This window comes from Mus caroli, chromosome 3 (assembly GCF_900094665.2).
Source record: "Mus caroli chromosome 3, CAROLI_EIJ_v1.1, whole genome shotgun sequence".
Classification (NCBI taxonomy): Eukaryota; Metazoa; Chordata; class Mammalia; order Rodentia; family Muridae; genus Mus; species Mus caroli.
In genome coordinates, this window is record NC_034572.1 from 48,869,945 (window position 1) to 48,890,519 (window position 20,575).

Here is a 20,575-nt window from a genome sequence, read left to right on the forward strand (position 1 = left end):
GAGAGAGAGAGAGAGAGAGAGAGAGAGAGAGAGAGAGAGAGAGAGAGACTGAGTAAGGGCCTTTGAAACCTTACAGCCCTCCCCTGCTGTGGCATACTTCTTCCAACAATGCCACACCTCCTAATCCCTGTCAAATAGTGCCGCTCCCAGGTGATTAAGGATTCAAATATGTGAGTTTATGGGGCCATTCTTATTTGAGCCACCACACTTCTTTTGTCACTAGATATAAGATGATGTTCAAAGACACCTCTGCTAAGCAGCCAGTGGCAGTGAAGGCAGCCTTGCATTGAAGTTCCTATGATAATTACAATTCCTTTTTACTGCTGACCAGAATGGTTGCTCTCCACTCATTTAATAGGAATGACACTAAAGTCACGGAACTTAAACATTTTAGATTATATGTAAATATACTGTGAAATACACATAAGCTCAATGTCACTTCTGTGAGAGCCAAAAAAAGGCACAAACTAAAGACAGTTGATGATCCAAATCACCACAAAATAGCTTGATGCCATGGCTCAGCCTGGTGGGTGCAAGCAAGGATCAGGGTGGGAAGAGGTTGGTGTGTCAGAGTTAGGTAGATGGACCTGGCTTCTTATGGGAGTCAAGTTTAACTTGTGCGAAAGACCATAGAATAAAGGGAGGTGAGGTGGAACTGAGAAAGAGAGGTACTGCCAACAAGGGGACTACAAATGCAGGCGCCATCCCCTGTCATTTCCTTGGTAATGGTGTCACCTTCTTAGCATTCCTGAATTCACATGGCCTAATCACAGAGCTTGAATCCACTGCAGTAAGTTAACTGCTGGTCTCAGCTGGAGAAAGAGCCCTGATTCCTGATGTGTGCTTTTCCCCTTGTTTCCTGATTTCATTTCTGTTTCATGCTGGCCATGTTGTCTTAACATTTGATGGATGAAAGTCGTGTTCTAAAAGATTCAATGTCCCCTGAAGCTTTCCTTCCAAATTAATTCTGCTCCAGGTAAGATTTTTCAAGCGCTCTTTGCTGGACTTTCCAAACAAAGCTGTCTTGCATCTATCAGAGCAGAATTCTTACTTCAGTTTCTTTTAGGAAAGGTAGAATGGGGCTCAGTATCACACAGAAGTGTTAAGACTCAGCTACTGAAGTGTCATGGGAACACTGTATGCACCAAGGATGCCTTAGGCTACTCCCAAAGTGATACCATACCATTAAATACAAAGCTCCCTCATTTTAATCCCTCTTCTGCATTTGGAAACACAAATAAAATTTTACCTTTTCTCTTTGTCTTGGATTTTTTTTTTTTTTTTTTTTTTTTGGTTTTTTGAGACAGGGTTTCTCTGTATAGCCCTGGCTGACCTGGAACTCACTTTGTAGACCAGGCTGGCCTCGAACTCAGAACTCATTCAGATTATTTTAGTGTATTTTGAAAGACCATACCTTCTGTAGCTTCTACTGCTCATACTCTTCCCAGAGAGTTTTAAAACTTTGATAAAAGTGAACTATGGACACATCCCCAGCATCTTCTTAGTGTACTCCAGAAGCTGACCACTTAAGACCCGTTTAAATTGAATTCTTGTTCTAAATTATTGGATTCTGGGTCATGAGAAATTGATTAAGGGCTGTCTATGAGGGTCAGCTGAAACAGTCATTAATAAAAAGTGTGTTCTACCAAGATTCAGACAGAGAAAAACAGAGTAAGACTGAAATATGAGGGGGCTGGAGAGACGGCTCAGAGGCTGGGTCGGAGGGGCACTAGCTGCTCTTCCAGAGGACCTTTGAAGCACCCACAGGCTTATGATATGTCTGACAACTGTCAGTTCTAAGGGACCTGAGACCTAGTCTGAGTTCCACATGCCAGGCACACATGTGGTGCACATACATACTTGTAAGTCTTTATACACATAAAAAATAAATCTTAAAATCAGATTAAAAAAAAAACAGCAACAACAACAACGAAGAGTTTAATTTGGGAACTGTAGAAGCTACATTTTTGTGTTCTCCTAGTTCCCCAAAGCCGAGTTAAACTTATTTAGAGACCCAATACTCAAACTGTCTCCATTGTGGCTTTGTGTAAAGAGTTTAGGATTGATTTATATGACCTCTTGTTTAGAACTTGGCACCAAGTCACTGTGGCCGGCTAAGCTATGCACAGCACAGGGGTATTTCAACTAGACAGAGAAATTTATCACGGTTTCCCTGGGTGCAGTCAGCCAGATCATTTACTGCCGGGAAAGTAAGAACAGAATGCTCTTACAGGCTTAGCATATTTGGCTATTTTATAGCCATATATTTTTTTAAAGAATCAGAGTATAGAATTCTGATTTTTTTTCCTCCCAAGGTAGCGGTGTGTGTGTGTTTTATAGACTGTTCATTTGTTTTATTCTATCAACATATTTTTTCTCGATACTTATCCTTCCCTCATTTTAAGAACACACATTTTGTTTCATTTTTCTTTGTTTTATTCAAAACAGGACCTTGCTACTTAGCCCTGGCTAGCCAGGAACTCACTCTGCAGCCCAAATTTGCCTTCAACCTTTGATTCTGTATCCAGAGTGCTAAGATTATAGGCATACACCTCAAACCTGCCATGCAAAGACACACACTTTTATGTAGGTATGTTTCCTGCTTTATTTTTTTTTCCTTTCCCTACTTTACAAACTGGTAACTTTTCCTTTCCATGTAGAATACAGCCCATAATACCAAAGAGAATTCTCAGTCTATAGCACAAAGCAATCTTTTCTTCTCTGGAAAGCCTGTCATTGACGTTGGTGCTTTCAGGAGGGGTAGCAGAGAATTTTCCATGCCTATCATCTTTAGGACAGAGGGATGGAGCTCTGGAACCCTACTGGGGAAAACAGCTCCAGCAGCCTGGTTTGCTCTAGGACTGTCCGCAGGAAGGGCAGCTGCAGCTTGGTACAAAAGCTACCATCCTCCCATCATCCTTGTGCAGCATCATGTTTTCATCAGCCTGCTGTCAGCAGATGCCTTCCGACTCTGTGATGATGGAAGACGCATGTAGTTTGTTTACTTAGCATGATGAATTCTTATAAAAGCTCTGGGCATATCAGAATTAAGTCGAGGAGTGTGCTGCTGCTGGCCTCAATGTCCGGCACAGTGTACCTAATTTCTAATTGTGATGAGACCCGTTTGGGGAAGTGATGCCATGTAGGTGTTTCACAACCCAGGGACAGTTTTCCCAGTGACTCACCAGGTGGGTGTGCATATTTGGTGTCATCTATTCTTTATTTATAATACAGTGAAACTACTATTTTTTTTTTCATTTTCCAGTATAACTTCAGTGAGTGGGCTGTTTAGATTTCGGGAGCATTTTTAAACGTGTCATATTTTTAAATGAGTCTTGACAGTGTCAAATTGTCATGAGTTTTAGAGATGGCTTTTAGAAGCTGAGTCTTTTTCCCAAATATTTCTTCCTTTTCTAACTTCCTCTTCCCCTACACAGGAAGTAACACTGTTTTGTGAGTCACTGCATCAGCAGCCAGCGGTTCTTCTTTGTTTCCCATTAGATTGCTGTTGATGATGCTGATGCTGATAATGATGATGATGATGATGGTGGTGGTGATGGTTGGCTCAGTGCTCAGGATTATGCACATCACCTTGTGCATGGTAGGCACGCAGCCACATCTGCAGCCCTTGGTTTGGACATACGTCCTCACTGTCTAGCTCAGTCAGCCTTGAGCTTGGCTATGTAACCCACAATGCCCTCAAACATGTGATGTTTCAGTTTCATCCGGGATGCTATACTTGGCTGTTTCTCCACCCTGGTTATGAGACCTAATCCATGTAGCGCTCTGACACCTCTGGAGCTGAGAGATGTCAGTGTTGAGTGACAGGACATTTATGGTTACTAGTTCATTCACTGTATCTACTTCCTTCTGGCAATTGGCTCTGTGGTACTGTGTTCAGTGATGCCTAGTCTTTGTTTTCAAAGTAATAGATGAATCACTTTTTTCCTATTGGTTAGATCCAGTGAATGCCTTCACTCAGAGCAAGCACATGCTAAATGAATAGATTCATCAAATACTAAAAATTCTTGCCAAGGTCTTGTCTTCCTACTTAGCTTATTAGCGACTATTTATTAACACTATGACCAGGACAACTCATAAAAGAGTTTATTTGAGCTTCTTGTTTCAGAAGAATGAGTTCATGGTGCACACGCGAAGCAGGGCAGTGAGCAGAGGTTACGCTTGGGGGCGGGAGGGGGAGACTGAGGACTCATCTCACTGCAGGCACAAAGCAGAGGTAATTGGAAGTGGGGTGACACTTTAAACACTCCAAGGCCATCCCCATGATGTACTTCCTGAAGTGAGGCTCCATGGGCTAAACCTCCCTGAGCTGAGTGGTGCTACCGACTGAGGGCCAAATGTTCAAAGCATGTGCCTTTGTGGGGCATTTCTCGTTCAACTGGACACAGCTGGGTTTATCAGACTTTTATTACTCCCTGTTTTAACTGATGATTACAGACTAATTATATGTGCCAAATGCCCAAACCCACCCTGAAGAATTTGTTTTAAAATGAAATGATAGTTTCAATGGGTTGATGAAACACTTTCTGGAAATTCTTTATAACTTCTCATAAGTAGTTTATCCTTGCAAAACTACTATTGCCTTCATTTTAGATGCTCAGCTGTGTGCAAAGGACTTTATGCACACTCATGAGTAGGCTATTTAAAGCCACATGAGGATAAATTCCTAAGTAGTCACTCTCAAAGAAATGACATTATCACTCAACAAGATGTTGGTTGTATGTAGCTCCTTGTGTCTTTTACTCAAAAGAGATGCCAATCATCCTAAGGGACAAAGAAATAAGCTCTGCTACTCTGGGCCCTCCTCTCATTAGAAGGGGCATTCTGGCAGAATAAGTCACTGTGAATAGCGACTACTCCTGTCCTCGTCCTCAGTCCTCCAAAATCACTGACATGCACCCCCCCCCCAAATCAGGCTCTCCCTGTTATCGAGAAGAATTATGTGCAAAGCTTTTTCTTTGTATTTTGAAAATTATAAATCTAGCTGATGCTATGATGTAACACCTTAATGTCCTTGTGAGACGTGAAATCATTGAGAAGGAAAACAGTGTCAAATCCCTCTAGGTCTACAGCTCCTTCCCTTTCTATTCCTTGTAGTATCCCTGGGACTCTGGGAAGCACTAGAAGTACATCTTGAGAAGCGGCCATCCAGAATGTTCCAAGATCTCTAAAATTCAGCTCCTTGTAATGGCACCTTGTAATATGCGTCTGATGCTAGAGGAGCTATTCAAAAGTTATTGAGAGTTAATAATTATTATCATAGCTCAGATGTTGAAAATCATGATCAGTATCAAAACCGTTTCATTTTAGCAGACACGGGGTACTGTACTAGCTCCAGGAAAATCCAGTGAAATAGACACGGCCCTGTTCTCTTCTTACAAACACACAGCCAGAGGACATCAGAAGCAGTCATTGAGCACAAGGGCAGCAAGGCCTTACACGATCAGTGACCTCCTGAAGAAATGACTCATGTAGTTTGTAGGGAACAGTTAGGGTAGGATTGTTGACATCTTGACATTAGGAGACCCTCAGTGGCTAAACATATTTTCAGGTAGGAATATCAAACTGAAATTTTAGCTTCCATATTAGACTTTCACTTAAGGTAGATGAAGTCTAGTCTGGAAAAAGTTTCTACAACCTCTTTGTTTGTGGTCAGTTCTCTTTGTTTTTAAATTTACATCACAAGCAACTGCTTTTATTGTTAATCACTACCAACAGTGTTCTCATACCTATTATGTGGGCATATTTCTATGTGAGGCAGGCACTGTATATAGTTATATTTAACTCACAAAGATTTAGGTAGAGCAGAGCACCCGCTGCTTCTTAGGCTAGTGCACCACTCACGTTGGTCAGAGAAGCCTCTTTTTGACAGTGGGCAGTGATTGATGCAGACTCAGCCAATCAAAGAACTGACAGTGAATGACTTGAGTGCTTCCCCATCACTGGGCATCTTCCCCTCTCCCTTTTGCAGCTCAGGGAACACTGCAGAAAAGATTATGGTTAGGCTGGGAAAGTTAGATGACAGGGAGGAGTGCAGAGAAATACTGCTTTCTAGATGCAACATAGCTGCTGCAGTCATAAACACAGGACATCTGTGATCACTGGTGTACGACATGCACAAGGAGAGGGTAGAGAATGGGGAGAGACTAACTCAGAGAAAGAGGTCATCAGGAGAGATAGGGGGAGGAAGATCATGAAGTGGATATATCAAAGTTCACTGTATACAAGTATGAAATTGTCAAAAGTTGAAAAGTCAATAGAAAACTTTCTGCACCAGAGTACTATAACCTCCATTTTAAGAAGCACTCAACAGGTTTAAATTTGACGGGGACTATTGAATGGAAACCAAGACTCAAAAGAAGCTGTGGTGCCCAGACCCCAGGCTTATTTCTCTCTAGCACACAGGACTTCCTTGTGCTTCTTTCTTCTTTATAGTGCGCCCACTTATAGTGCGCCCCACTTGGCTTATGTTAGGATGAGAAACTTGATTGATTTGTTCTGTTGAGTGGGGACTGAGCTGTTAAAGAAATGAGCAGCGATTTCTTGGATTTTAGGTTTGGTCATAGATTGGTAACAATTGGTTACCCCCTCACTCCACATTCCAGGGGATCCCAAGCAACATCTCTTTAACTGTAGGAAGGACAGGGGAGAAGGGAACTATTCAGTCGCCTGAATCTGTCTATGGGGCTCTTCCTTGGTGACATTTATATAAATCTGCAATCCTGGGCTTGTCAGAGTTGTGCATAATGTTTCCAAAACCTCAAATCCACTGTGTAAGTAAATTCAGATGATCACATTTAAGAGTGACATTTAAAAATGACAGGAGCTCAACTGAAGAGTTCAGATGAATCTCAAGGAAGGTTCAACAGAATTATACCTGGCAGAAATGTTCCACATGTTGACAGCATCCCCAGAAGTCTGATTAACAGTCTGAAGAATAGGCTTTTGAGCTTTGAGGGGGTTGTGGTGACCCAAGTAGTACTTATGCTATGAAAGATGACACGTTGATGGTGGATATTGAAATTTATTGTGCTGTGACTTAGTGCCAGGAAATCTTCAGCTGCCAGTAACTTCTGAGTACATAGAACATTAAGTGTTTGGCTGTTTCAGAGTGTTGATTCGTTGGGCTCTCTGTCAGGAAACTGAGCCAAGCTACATTCACACACCTCACTTGCTGCTGTCCAATAGTCTTTAGACTGAAAACTCTGTCTTCAACCTTCCTTTCACCTGAGGATTGTCTTGATTGTTGCATGAGCTGGCATATACTTTTGGGATTGTTGGAGAATCACTCATTGGGCAGTAGGTAAAACAGAAGAGCCTAAATGGAAAACTGTAGACAATTGGAAAGTGTTTGTCAGCTGTTTTAGTATTCTCTCAGCCATCAGGAGTGAAGCCATCTATGCTCTGTGAACAAGCACATATCAAGTCTTCCCGTCTCAGAGAAAAGGTTTTATATGTCCCCCAAGAGACTTCTTACCTTTCTGTATTACAACAAAAAGGCATGTTAGCAGGCTGGTGCCTTTTTTGAATGCACTGGTGCTGATTTCCAGAAGAGAACATAGGACTGGCCTCAGAGTGGGAAGAAATCCCAGATCTCCCTTTAAAGTCAACAGGATGGGGCCAAGCTGTTGTTCTGAAGTCATAGTTCCTCTTTGTTAATTTCTGACTTATTATGAGTTTCATCTGACATCATCCATCCAACTCCTCCCCAAACACCATATCATTGTCATTGCACCTTCGCCACTGCCTGCACTTTCTCATTCTCTTCTTATAAGACTGTGGGCTCTCCATAATCTGAGATAAAACTACAGTCAGTGCTGTGTGCTTCTTCCTGTGTAAACTTGGGTAGATACAAGGCGTTCCTAGAGAGTTGTTTTATCCATCACTGCAGGCAATGACTGCTCGCAGGTGTTGACTGTGGGCCACTGCTGCAGATCTTGCAGCTGTTCAGTGCTGGGATTGGGATCATAGGACAAATACTCCATGAATTTCTTCTCTGTGTCCTTGCTGTGGCCACACCCACATAGTACTTTGATAGGCATTTTATCTACACTAGTTTAGATTACCATTTTTTCTTAAAATTATTGGTATGATTTAATTAAATTTATTTATTTTATAGAATGTGAATGAGTGTTCTCTCTTCTCTCTCTCTCTCTCTCTCTCTCTCTCTCTCTCTCTCTCTCTCTCTCTCTCTCTGTGTGTGTGCATATGTGCATGCATGCACCACATGCATGCCTGGTGCCTGCAGAGATCAGAAGAAGGCATCAGATCCTCTGAAACTAGAGCTATGTACAGTTGTGAGACACCCTGTGGGTCCTGGAAATGAACCTAGATCCTCTACAAGACTAACAAATGTTTTAGTCACCTAGCCCTCTCTCCTGCCCCTGCAATCTATTTTCTAACCAGGGATAATTTAAGCATCACATTAATAGCTATTTGTTGGTTATTTTACTGATGGAGATATTATATTTTAGTAGAAAATTTAATATGGAAGTTTTTAAAAATCTATGCTACTGCACACACACACACTACATACAGTGTACACGTATGTGTACACATACTATACACACATGTACCACATTACACACACATACTATACTGATATGCCAATCAAGGATAATGATTACACATTGGTCAGATAAATATAATAATGTATGTCATGTCTAGGTTTCATATGAATTATTTGCCCAAGGAGGATTGAATGATTGATTTTCTAATCATAAGGCATAAACAACAGGAACAGTATCAAGTATCATTCCAGCCATTATCCCATGGAAAATGAGAAATGGTGTGTAAGAAGGGAAGACAGTCATCCTGGTTAGCTATAATCAAGTAACCTGATAGAGTGCAGATCATGAATGGTCGAACGAGCTATTGATTAGTAGGCATTTATTACACTAATAAGATGGGATTTGATCACAAAACATGTTTGCATTTAGATTGAGTATTGAGATCTCATTTATAGAAATAATTTTTTAAATTACCCTCTTTACTATAGAAAATATCACATACTAATGTGGACATTTTGTCAGGCTACACTTTGGAAAAGAATACATTGGTTAGGATAATGTAACGGAAAGCATTTCTGTTATTCTGACTGGTTGGGGTTCGTGTATTGACCCTCCATTTTTGGTGTCTGGGATTATATTAACTCTGTTAGAGCCCACCACACACTCCTGTTGTCCAGGTCCTCCTTAGGGAAGAGTAAGGTTGTTGTCCTGAAGGGCTGGGGGTAAGTAAGGATATTGTTGCCCATAATACTGGCTGATGTTAACAATAGGAGGGAGATTGGTATGGAGAACTTCCTGATTGATTGATTGATTGATTGATTACTTGCTTTGTTGATTAACTGTAATTTACAAAGACAAAGTAATAATAATAATAACAGTATACAAAAAATTGCAACTATACCAGCTTTCTGATTTGATCACATTTCACATGTATGTCTGGGTCTGAGAGTTCTTATAACTCCTAGCAGTGACTCCAAAACAATGTAATTTATCTTTGAGGATTTGAAAGATATGTTTCTGTTTAAACATATATACATGTTTGCATATATTAATACATATATGTGACATATGTACATCTACGAGCATATACTTAATAAGCTTTGATGTCTAACAGTTAATTTGTGCCTTATGTTTTAATGTTTTGTGCTTTAAATTTTTATGCAATAAATAAGAACTATTTTAAACTAGAAATAAAATGCTCTGACCAATTTCAACCCAGAGGTATCTTGGAAATTCTGAAGAAAATAGATGTTTTAATAGACAGGCAGTTAATATGATGGATTAATGGAATCTGTGTTTATGGAAGTGTGGCAACTGAATTATTCCAGCAAATGTAAGTAGAAGAGACAAAGCCACACACCATGACACCATCACTATCCAGGAAGTCCTATAAAGTCAGTGTTGGGAAAGCACTGGAACTTTCGAACCTCTGATATCCCCAAGTTCCCCAAAACAAAGTTTGCCCTAAAGTCTGTTTTTTTTTTAAACCTACACATTAAATTCACACCTTAGTGTATGAAAAGACAGGAGCTGGATGATCAGGGACAACTCATGTGGGATGGTTCATTTCTCCAATTGGTTTGTCACTGAGATCAGAGCCTGGGATGCCACCAGAGGTGAAGTCGGGTGAGAGCTGCAGGAGAGCGCAGAGTCAACGCAGATGCTGTTCTCAAAGCCAAGGAAAACTTTCAAAGTATCTCAAAGCCATCAGGCTTGCTAGGTCAGAAACCAAGGCAGTATTTTTCCATTTGCACACTACCCACTCCAGCTGGGCCCCTCCTCTTGAGCGTACTGCCCCTGGCCATCACAGACTTGATCACACTGCCCCCAGCCCTCCAGCCTCACACACTTTTTTGCCTTTCTACTACAGTGGCCAGTTTTGAGAATTTGACTCATTCATCTGTGCCCCTCTCTTTGTTCTTCTGAAACACTGTGGCTTTCTTCTTTATTGCCATGTGGATAAGGAATGCATAGTGTATGCATATGTGGCTGTCAAAATCTCACTGCTGTATCTGTCAATTTCTGACTCATGTCCCCATGCCTGCTACTTATAGATGTGAACAAGCACTCTATTAGACAAATGTTTTCTATGCTTCTACTGCCTCATCTCCTGCACACATAATGGTTCCTCCCCTCTGCTGTTTTTCAGCATGGACCTCTTTGAGAAGTCTCACTTGCCCACTCTGTCTCAGAGTATCCATGCTACTCTGTCCCTTTAACATGCTTTAAGCATTTATGATCATTTAACATCCAATTTGCCAATATTCCATTGATGAATGTTGGAGATTCCCATGGAAGTGTATTGTAGTCACTGTTCTGTTGCTGTGAAGAGATACCTTGGCCAAGGCAACTCTTATAAAAGAAAGCAATTAACTGTGGCCTTACTTACAATGTCAGAGATTAGTCCCTTAGTCCATTATCATCATGGCAGGGATCATGGTGGCACACAGGCATACATGGTGCTGTAGCAGTAGCTTTACACCCTGATCCATAGGAAGAGGAGGGAGAGGGGGAAGTAAGGAGGGAAGGAGAGAGAGGGAAAGGGACAGAGACAAAGACAGACAGACAGAGACAGACAGTCAGACAGACAAACAGGGACAGAGGGATAGGAACAGAGGAGGATACAGGAAGAGAGACAGAGACTTGGCCTTGCATGGGCTTTTGAAACCTCAAAGCCCACCTCCAGTGACACACTTCCTTCAACAAGGCCATTACCTCTTTATCCTTCTAATCTTTTCAAAGAGTTCCACTCCGTGGTGACTAAGCATTCAAATATTGGAGCCTGTGGGGTCCATCCTTATTCAAACCACCATGAGATTGGATCTTCATCTTGCACTCCAATATTCAGAAAGGAGATTTGTATCCCAGATTCTTGAAGAACTCTTGGGCACATGAGGGGTATACTTTCTATATGTTGTCTGAATAAATAAATGCAATCTATAAGATCATGTGTCAAATGCCTATCCACAAAGTGTGAGCTGTCCTCTCTACCACCATTTTCACATCCCAAGTCTCTGTAATCCTTTAATATTATGAAAAAATATTCTGCTTAAAATCTATCACTTGTTTCCCACTGTAGCCATGTCCCACGTGCACCCTTTTTAGCATAGTGTTCTATTGCCCACAGGAAGAAGATTGTCTGATTTTTGTCTCACTTTACCAGATAACGACTTACATTAGAATAGCTCCATAGATTCAGGCCAAGGACATGGGTCTCCTGGGTCACACAAAGAATGTTCTTATGCACAGCTCAGGAAGCAGCATTTAGGATTACACCATTTCTTCTCACCAGGACTATGGGGGAGATGAGAAGAAGCCCATGGGAACCTGAGCTTCCAAGGGGGTGATGTTATCACTGAAAAATTCTACCTCAATCTTAAAAAGGGTCCACTACCTTGACCCTTCAAAGAGTGTATTTATTATCCTAAGAGGAAACAAACGCTCTCTGCATTCAAAAAAAAAAGCATTACCCTTGTATTCTAAAGCTGTTTGCTTCACATATATGCTTAAAAGAAAGAGAGGATAAGAACTGTCCATAGTCATACAGAAGTGTCAAATGCCATTCGGCTCAACTTTTCTATTATTATAATCTGTGATTAATTGCATCCTCTACTACAAAAGCTTTAGCATTGCCTGGCTAACTTTTTATTTCATAGCTTGTTCCTTTTAAGTTTACCTATCTGCCTCTTACTCTAAGATCTCCCAAGTGAAACTCAAGTTTAGCTTCAAGTGCCACCTCTCCCCACAAATATCTGTATATCTTGCTTTTCACTTTCTTAAGGGCAGACTTTCCTTGTCAGAGAGACCTTTCTATTCCTAAAATAGGACCCTAACCTCTTCCAGTAGCACTTTCCTTTTCCCAAAATTGCCCTGTGTTAAGTATGTATGTATATATATTGTCTATTTTATATATATATATACATATATATGATAGATAATTCTATCTATCTATCTATCTATCTATCTATCTATCTATCTATCTATCTTCTATTTACCAATCATTTAAGAGAGCTGTCTGTCTGTCTTATCCTGTCCTGTCCTGTCTGTCTGTCTGACATCTTCTAGCTACCTCTCATTTGTCCTTCCAATTAAGACTTTCAAAAATAAAAACTGGTGTTCGCTTCGGCAGCACATATACTAAAATTGGAATGATACAAAGAAGATTAGCATGGCCCCTGCCCAAGGATGACATGCAAATTCATGAAGCGTTCCATATTAAGGAAAACAAAAAACAAAAACAAACAAACAAACAAAAAAACCTGGTTGTTAATAGCCTGCTACTCAGGCTTCCAAATATCACCTGGCACACATCTCTTGAGTTCACTCTGTGTATTAATCTGTATTTTGCTTTTTCCACGGCTAGTTTCAGGTCTGGAAAGTGGAAAGTGATTTTGCCATCTGCTGAAACTTCATTGTATCCCGCTGTTCACTGTGGTGACAGTTCTGTCCAGCTTTCATTCTAGCTGTGGCTGTCTCCCCTCAGTAGACTGCAAGCTTCCTGAGATCTGAGCCTGTCTGCTATTCCTGCAGCTGCTTGGTGCCTCCCACCGTTCCCGTGCTACAGTGGCCCTTGTTAAAATTGTATTGCATTTCACTGTAAATGAATAGACCAGACACCCTGAACTATGGATTCCTTTTGATATTTACTTAGCTATGCATTTTGGGCAACTGGAATGCATTCTCTAACCAACTTTGGAGGAAGCAGCTGATATCAATTGTTATAAAATGAGGGAGACATACTTTAGCTGAGGGAAAGGAAAATCAACTAGATTTTATGAATGCAACGAGTGCCTGAATGGCATCAAGCTCCAGATCCCCAGAGAAAGTGTGTGAGCACCAGGCAGGAGCTGGTGAAATGCAGACTCCAGTGCAAAATGCGTGGGGAGAGTTCCCCCACATCCAGAGAATAGCAATGTTTTATTCTAAGGGACAATTAAACATTCAGGCATTGTTTTTTTCCCCTATGATATAGCTTTGGGTCTCTTTCTGAACAAATGCAATGTTTTTTGTTTATTTGGTTGTTTCTTTTTTTTTCTTTTTTATTAGATTTTATTTTATTTTTTTTATATTTCAAATGCTATCCCGAAAGTTCCCTATACCCTTCCCCTGCCCTGCTCCCCTACCCACCCACTCCCACTTCTTGGCCCTGGCATTCCCCTGTACTGGGGAATATAAAGTTTGCAAGACCAAGGGGCCTCTCTTCCCAATGATGGCCAACTAGGCCATCTTTTGATACATATGCAGCTAGAGTCAAGAGCTCTGGGGTACTGGTTAGTTCATATTGTTGTTCCACCTATAGGGTTGCAGATCCCTTTAGCTCCTTGGGTACTTTCTCTAGCTCCTCCATTGGGGGCCCTGTGTTCCATATAGCTGACTGTGAGCATCCACTTCTGTGTTTGCTAGGCCCCGGCATTGTCTCATACGAGACAGCCATATCAGGGTCTATTTGGTTGTTTCTTATTAGGATTTTGTGTGTGTGTGTGTGTGTGTGTGTGTGTGTGTGTGTGTATGACATATGAGTGTCTGGTCTGCATGTGTCTAAGTGCACTGTGTGTATCTGATGCCTGAGAAAGCCAGAAGACAGCATCAGATCTCCTGCATGCTACCTTCTGTAACTGCCCTGTGGGTGCTGGGAGTCCACCCAGGTCCTCTGCAAGAGTAGCTGGTGCTCTTAACTGCTGAGTGTCTCTCTATCCAGATTCATTAATTTTCAAGGTTTTAAAATAATTATCCCTAACAGCAAGCAGCTCACTTCGATGGCTATCTCTATAAGGAAAGCATTGAAATTCTGAAGCTGGTCTAAGACACGAGGGACTGTGCTAAGCAGCCCTTTGTTGTCTATCCCCAGCTTTGCTTTGGTTTTCCACTACCATAAAGCCAGTTCTTATTCTGATGAAATCAGGAAACTTCAGAGGGTGAACCATCATGTGTTGGATGAAGTTTAATGAATGAGGAAACAGAAATGAAAAGAGGGTTTCAAAAGTGTAGTGCCTCTCCACAAAGGAGATCACACAGGCAATTTGGGAAGAGAAGCTGAATGACAAACGCAGCGAAAACAAACATAGAGTTGTGTTCTTAAAGGGGAAAAAAAAGGTTTTCCCTTGTCATAAGGGCAAATGGTTCTTTACTATTTAAAGGTGTGAATGTGGTTAAGCAGGAAGGTTATTATTATGGGATGGCTGGGGAGGTTTGGTAATTGAGGAATTCCTGATGCTTTTCATTCTATAGGAAAGTACTGAAGATTCTCTAAATAAGTTTATGACGAGATGGCAAAGATGGAATCTTTAATGATTAGGCAGACATGAGTCGGAGGATTGGTGTTTGAAGAGAGGATGTTAGGGTGCTTTCGATGTGCTCCGAACTCTTCTACTTTAAAAATTCTTAAGTACCTTATTTATTTTATAATAAAATGTGTGGAAGGAAACAAGCTGTGTATCTCCCGTTTGTGATTTTGCTTTTAGCATCACCCATTGTTGTTGATTAAGCCTTAATCATTCCGGATGACTTGGTGGGGGAAGTCACAGAGCTTCCAAAGCCAACTTTAACTTTTCATGTTCTTTTATAGAACTTTCTGGCTCTCCTCACTCTAGCTGGCTCTGACCTGTTCCAGTGGACTATGGGAGAGGTCAAGGAATCCTTCAGGCTCTGTGACTGCTCAGTGCCTGACGTAATTCCTGGCCATTAGAAGACAGTGAGTGGAGAAATGAAGTGACTCACAGTAATCACGGGGGCCAGGGGTTGAGATGGTGTGCGCCAGAGCAAATCCCATCATTTGTGGGAAAACTCAGGTCTCAGGCCTAATAGAAGGAGGACTTAACTTAATCCTTAGCTATAATGGAAATCACATTCAACACAGAAATGACACATTAGGGCCTCATCCTCCTAATTCAGGACTGCCCCAGTGGGTAGATGCTGTGGCAGGATGTGGGAATTGGCATTGGGATTCATAAAGGATGCAACCAAATAATGACTTTGCCACCTTCCAGCCTTGCATGGTGTCTGATGATTTAGAAGCAGTGTTAAGATTAAAGCCAATTCCCAGACTTTCACTGCTGACCGTAATTTCTGCCCAGTACTCAGGGGAGTTACCATCAGATTAGAAAACCACATGTTGTAAGATTCCCACTAGATAATGTACCTGTTATTCAATTCACGTTTATTTTCTTCAGCATTTTATGTCTCGAGATATTTCAAGCTGATGAAGAAATATTGTTTTTCCTCATTTGCTAGCTAGTTCTAATTATTTAAGCAGTAATAAAGATGCTAAAGAACCAAATATGTATCGGTCCAAATTACCTAACGACGCTATGTGTTAACTCAGTTATAAGATATATTTTAACAGTGCTTTAGACAGAGCCGTTACTAAGCTTACAGTAACCACTTGCTTGCTTGAATTGGCTTCTGCATTTGCCATCACTTGTTAAATCAATGGATTTATTAGGAGTCTCCTTAAAAATGAAACTCAACAGTTGATATAAAGTGGGCTTCTTTTCACCCCAAAGCTAGTCTTTGGTTACTTATGAGCTAATAGGTGTGCTTTTTATTGAATGACTTCAAGCATAGTCTGTTAGAATATTTTAATTTATCATCATTGTTACTGGGGAATTTAGAGACCTCATATTGGGTACAATATATTATTGGAGCAAGTAGGGTTTCAGTCTTTTAGTTTTTACTCTTGTTAATGAAAGAATTTTTATTAAAATCTGAGAGGAAAACAATAGGGTAGACGAGCTGTAAATATTGGCAGATGCTTGAAGGTGGTGGATGGAGGAGACAGAAAGCCACGCCTTTTCAGTTAGGGTCTAAGGAAGCCTGCAGGTCTAGCAATGGAGTCTGGCAAGCAGGTACATGGTGGAAGGAGGAGGCTGGTCTCTGGGGAGCCAGTGAGAAAGCTCAGTGGCAGGGAAAGCACATCCAGGCTTTGAGCAGTATCTGATAGGAAAGCATAGGAGGAAAACATTATTCTTCAGCTTTTCTAACGTGGGCAGCCACACCCCCATGCCCAACTCCTACATAACAGAAGCCCTGCCAGCAGCTGCATTGAGGGAGGGGCATTTATAAAAGTGTGCTGGGGAGCTGGAGAGATGGCTCGATGGATAAGAGCATTGACTGCTCTTCCAGAGGTCCTGAGTTCAATTCCCAGCAACTACATGGTGGTTCACAACCATCTGTAATGAGATCTGATGCTTTCTTCTGGTGTGTCTGAAGACAGTGACAGTATACTCACATACATAAAATAAATAAATCTTTTTTAAAGGTGTGATAGATAATTAAGGTGGGGGCATACATTTTCATTTAAATTGTTAAAATTAGCAATCATAAAGGAGTCACCAAGATACCTGAGGAAGCTGGTTTGGAAGATGTGAAGCCTTAAAAAAATAAGATGGGCAAAGGCTTGGAAGATAATATTTTATTGGATCCATATAAATGTCTGCATGTTCACAGTGCAAGTGGTATGAGTGGTGTTTCCAGACAGACATCTACTCTTTGGGGTCATTAGCCTTTGGGGACAGATTGACAAGTTCATAGAACATGTGTTTCTTTTTTATTTTTATTATCGTTCTTTTTTCTTTCCTTATTTCTATTTCTCTTTCTTTCTTTTTTTAATTCTCTCATATATTACATTCCAACTGAGGTTTCCCCTCCCCCCTCTGAGGCCAGTCCTCCCCACACCTTCCCTCTCTCCCAGTTCCACTCCTCCATTTCCCTTCAGGAAAGTCTGGGAACCGTGCAAGTGTTTCTTAAGCTGCTGCCCTTACTTGGAACATTGAGAGATGGCGGCATCTGAAAAAATGCACAGGCCGTCCAGTGGCCGGGTGGCTTATCAGCAGCAGTCCAAACAGCAAAGCCCTCCTCTCTCAAAGAGTTGCCTTTCATTTTCTCAGGCTGGCTGTTGTCTTGGCAAAATCGTATGGGCGTGGCTAAGATGGAAAGTGATGAAAGGGATGAGATTGAATTCAAAGCGAGGACTGAAGAAACACGAGGAGATAGGTTTCAAGCTACACAGGAAATTATACATGAATCCGCTCCCAGACGCCTGCCCCCTCCACGTTCTCTTAAGCAAGCCCATAGAGCTCCACAGAGCCAGCTCTGTGTTCTGAGGAAGGGACAGAGAAATCAAGTCCCGAGGACTCTGAAGTGTGCTCGTATATTCTGAGACCTGGGCTCATAAAGTTTTGAGAACACAGTTGGCTTCTTGAATGCTCTGAGGGAGTTTGAGCGTCTCAGACAAAGACTGGCTTTCCCTAGAGCACACTACTCATTATGGGAAAGCTGGTGGCAAAGCCCTCATTTCCCAACTTAGGGATGTTTTACTGCCGTGTGCTTACAGTTCACTAAATAGAAGACACAACCTTGGTTTACATAAGTGGATTTCCCTGGAAATTGTAACTGAGCTAAGAGACAGTTGCTAGCTGGCTCAGACAGGCTCAGAATTTTACCACTGTAAAGAAAACACGAGTGAGAATATACCATCTTTATCAATCAATCTGATTTCAAAATTAAAACACCAAAACATAAATCTATTTATTATCAGCATGCCAAATACAATATGAATAGACTGACCCTGTGTATCAAAAGGATACCGTGTTGAAGAAAACATTAAGTTATTAGTTATTGATTTCTTAATTAATATAAAAATAAAACTGCATTAGTGTTAATTTATAGCTGTCCCTTGCTTGGGTTAAAGTTTAAATCAATATTAAGAACTTATTAGAAATGCTTTCAGTCTGATTATTGTCCCCAGTTTTATCCCACATACAGTTCTAAGCATCAATTGGTTTCAAGCAGGCACCCACAGATCACTTTTAGCATGATAAAAATTATATAATGTTGTAATAATCACCATGTTATTTTGATGTGTATAGGCTATGATATATTTGAGCCACTATTGATAGTTCAGTCAAGTTGACTAATTCCCATAGAAAACTTTTTAGGATTATTTTATTTGAGGTGAGTGAATGGTTTGTTTGTACACATGTCCATCTCTACACCATCTGGGAACCATGTTCTTAGAGGACAGAAAAGGGTGTTAGATCCCCTGGAACTAGAGTTACAGATAGTTGTGAGCCATAGGTGGGTAGGTGCTCAGAATCAACCTCAGGTTCTCTCAAGAGCAGTAGGTACTCTGAACTTCAAGCCGTCTCTCCAGTCCATTTTCCCACTTTTAATGGCAAGACCTATTATCTAGGCCATTTTTAGGTATATAATACACACTTACTTACAATCACTATGATGTACTTGGTGTGACTTCTCTAACTGAAGTTTTATACCTGTTAGCATATCTACCCAGTCTTTTCCTTACCCCAGTCCCTGAGAACAGCCATTCTATCCTCTGTGCTACTTTTAGTTTATTTAAGAGGGGAACCCACTGTGTAGACCTTTCTGGCCTTGAACTCAGAGATTCACCAGCCTCTGACTCCTGGGTACAGAACTAAAGACATACTTGAAATAGTGTGTGATTGTCCTGGGATACTTATCTTCAATCAGTACATAAAACTGGGTGAGGTAACAAGTGACCCTTGTCCTAGATGCTGCTGTCTCTTTGTAGGTCAAAGATCTAAGCCACAGAAGCAAAGCCTAGCTTCACACTCTGTTCTCAGCACTAACCTGCCCAGACCTCAGTTAGAATTGATCCAACAATAATAGAAAATGGAGTACCCCAGGCAGTATTTCCCTTGATTTTATGTTAAAATGTGGGAAAGATAAGAGGAGAAATAATTCAAATCCTTAGAGGCAGAGTCACCACTGGTAGGCTAACATATATTCTTCTATTCTTTCTGATGCCTGTTCACTAAAAAGTAGTGTATCTTCTCAGAAATTACAATGTGAAATATTACAACATTACATTTATGTAAGATTTGATTACATGAATGGTAATGGGTAGGCATGGTTCACATATGCATATATGTGAATGCACACTGTGAACAAACTCTTTGATTATAGAAATTAATTAAGCTTGGAGCTGAAAGTACTTCAGAATCTGGGGCAAAATGTAATTGCATTTTAAATATTCTGGCACCTGCGATGAAATGAGATAGAGTAATATGCTGGCTTCTGTTTCATCTTAAGGTACAATCTCACTGTATAAGTGATCTCACTGAATAACAAATTATGACACAAACGTTTTGAACCGGTGAAGGGATTTAAAGCTACTAAAGTCAGTAAAATGAAGACAAAGGGAGCTGTATATAACCGTGACCTACAGATGATAAATTATCTGCCATTGGGATGCAGATGGGATATCTGGATACTATTGCACGTGTCTAAGGGACCTGAATAGTTAGTAAATGCAGGCAGCAGGTTTCTCAATGCTGGGGTGAAGTTTCACAGATAAACATGACAGAGGTAAACATAATCCAACTGGTTTAAATTCAAGTGAGAGGCACTGGGTATGAACTCATATATAGTTCTGAGTAGGCACAGATGGCACATACAGAAATATTTATAGATGTGAGCAAATGCAAGGGTTAGAATACACACATATATTTTCTCTATCAGTTGAAAGGCATAGATGCAGTGACATGTTACCAGCAGCAAATGTGTCTGATAACTAGATCCCATTTTTAAAATATCATTCATGAATGAAAGCGGAGCAGGAATGGAGGTGTCATTAGAAGAGTGATTGGTCCTCGTCATGAGACAAGAAATGTACCAGATGACCCTAAACAATATTGCCATGCTGTAAAGTAAGCATCTAGAAGGAAATAAATCAACAAACCCACAACATGAGATATTTCAAAGGACACAGGTGTCACCTGAAGAAGCTCTCCTTGGCCATGTTGGAAGAAATTGAGAAACACGCTAAGTCCAGTGATCTTGGACTGTGATCCAAAGGATGGAATAAGTATCCCCGAGTCTATGACTAGGAAACAGACGGAGAAGAGACAAAGCGACGGCCCTTCAATCAGAAGAATCCTAGGTGCTTCCTGTGCATCTTCTGGTTTTTTTTTTTTAATTTATTTTTTATTAGGTATTTTCCTTGTTTACATTTTCAGTGCTATCCCAAAAGTCCCCCATACCCACCCACCCCCCAATCCCCTACC

General features: G+C 40.9%; 1 protein-coding gene and 1 non-coding gene across 6 annotated transcripts in view; both read left to right on the top strand.

Annotated features, from left to right (window-relative positions):
• Positions 1–20,575, top strand: part of Dclk1 (doublecortin like kinase 1) — a 296,817-nt gene that overhangs the window by 48,883 nt on the left and 227,359 nt on the right. The gene's annotated exons all lie outside the window — the stretch shown is intronic.
• On the top strand, positions 12,645–12,751 carry LOC115030665. The gene has a single exon (XR_003836271.1). It is a non-coding gene; the product is annotated as a U6 spliceosomal RNA (small nuclear RNA).